We start from the raw sequence: 2,034 nt of genomic DNA, 5'->3' as shown, positions 1-2,034 counted from the left end.
CCCATGGACCCTTCCACTCGGAGCCCTGCGGCTGGGCTGCCCGGCCTGTGACTTGTTGGATCTGACGGGGTCCAGTTCAGAAGGGAAGCTCTTTCCGCACAGTTGCTTCATGCCCCCTGGCTGGATGGTCCCCTGTTCCGTCTCTGCCAGGGCTGGATGGTTCCCTCCTGCAGGGGACACGGGCCAAGGGACACCTGGCCTTGCTCCAGAGCCCTGGGAGTCCATAGCGTGTTCTCCCGTCGGGCTGTCATGAATTCCACACACGTCTCTTCCCACCCTAGATAGCCCTAGTGCCATAAGGGTCAGCAGGTGTGCCCAGCTAATTCCTGTGATTATTTTTGTAGAGACGGGGTTTCACCATGTTGATCAGGCTGGTCTTGAGCTCCTGTGTTTGAGCGATCCGCCCGCCTTGGCCTCCCGAAGCACTGGGGTTACAGGTGTGAGCCACCGTGCCCGGCCAGTACAAAATTGTAAATGTGGCCAGGCACGGTGGCTCAAGCCTGTAATCCCAGCACTTTAGGAGGCCGAGACGGGCAGATCACAAGGTCAGGAGATCAAGACCATCCTGGCTAACCCAGTGAAACCCCGTCTCTACTAAAAAATACAAAAACCTAGCTGGGTGAGGTGGCAGGCACCTGTAGTCCCAGCTACTGGGGAGGCTGAGGCAGGAGAATGGCGTGAACCCGGGAGGCGGAGCTTGCAGTGAGCTGAGATCCGGCCAGTGCACTCCAGCCTGGGCGACAAAGTGAGACTCCGTCTCAAAAAAAAAAAAAAAAAAAATTGTAAATGCAGGCTCTTGTCCTTCCGTGCGAACAGGAACTGCTTCTGATCTTCCTGACAGGGATGGGAAAAGGCCCTTTCCAGCTCAGCGGCCAACGTCGCATCCCTGAGGCTGTGTGTCTGCTCCGGGAAAGACGCCACGCCTGCAGCTGTTTCGGGCTTTGACTTGGTGAGGTCTGCACCATCCCTGGTCGTATTTCATGACTGGTCTTGTTTTTTTGCAGGGGCCAGAATAATTATTTAAACGGGCATGGGGACCTCTGGATCTTTACAGCTGGCTCAAAGCCCTGCCCGTCTCCTAGGAACACATCATTGCTTGGATTTCCTATCTTGCAAGGGGGCGGGGGCAGCAGGGGCTGCAGTTTCAGAGGCTTCTTCATGGCCTTGTCTGCGAAGACAGCTCCCCGGACACCGAGGAACCCATGTGGGAGTTTTCCAGTGACCACGTGCGCCCTCCAGTGGTGTTTGCGGGAATGACGACTGGTCGGGACCAGAAGACCCACTGGGCACGACGAGAGTTTCCTCCTTAAGCATTAACGGCAGCCTAGACCCCCGTCCAGCCGTCCCTGAAGTGTCCGGCATCCCCTTCGAGGGAGGCTGTAGGGTCCTCTCGTGCAAGGCCCAGACGCACCGTGACAGCTTGCACGCCCTGTGGTTTGGGGTAGGTCTTCCTCCAGGCACTGAGTCACAGGTCAAAGGCTGGCTCAGGTCTGGAAGACCAAGCAAAGCACCGAGACGTTGCCTTGGGGTAGCCCCCTGCCCTCTAGGATCCATTGTTGACTTCTCTTGGTTCCATCTTTAAGTAATTCTCTTGTTGGCTGCCTGTCTGTCTGTCCCCTAGGAATACCACGTTTTAGGAACCATCTTCATAGCCGTCTGCAGCTCCCCCTTCCCCTCACCACTCAGCCTGCTGCCCTCGCAAGGATGGCACCCACCTGGCTTCTGATGAGTCAGCACTGCCACCTGACCCCAATTATTCTGGGGTCCCATGATTCTCATTGCTACTAGGGAACCCTTTCTAGAACCACGTCTTGTATCGTCTGCTCTGGTTCACAGAGGACAGACACTCCCGGGCCCCTGGATAACACCGATGCCCCCGGTGAGCCCATTCCTTGTTGATATCAGGTCGCATTCTCCTGGGTCCTCCTGTGCAACGTGGTTGGCTGGCTTTCTTGTTTTGTGTGTGTGTGTGTTTTCCAGCTGTATGTGGTATCTCCCTGGTAGCTGCCCACTTCTTGGAGCCTTCTTTTTTTT

Source organism: Trachypithecus francoisi, unplaced genomic scaffold (assembly GCF_009764315.1).
Source record: "Trachypithecus francoisi isolate TF-2019V2 unplaced genomic scaffold, Tfra_2.0 Lachesis_group4, whole genome shotgun sequence".
Taxonomy (NCBI): Eukaryota; Metazoa; Chordata; class Mammalia; order Primates; family Cercopithecidae; genus Trachypithecus; species Trachypithecus francoisi.
This window is presented reverse-complemented; position numbering follows the sequence as displayed.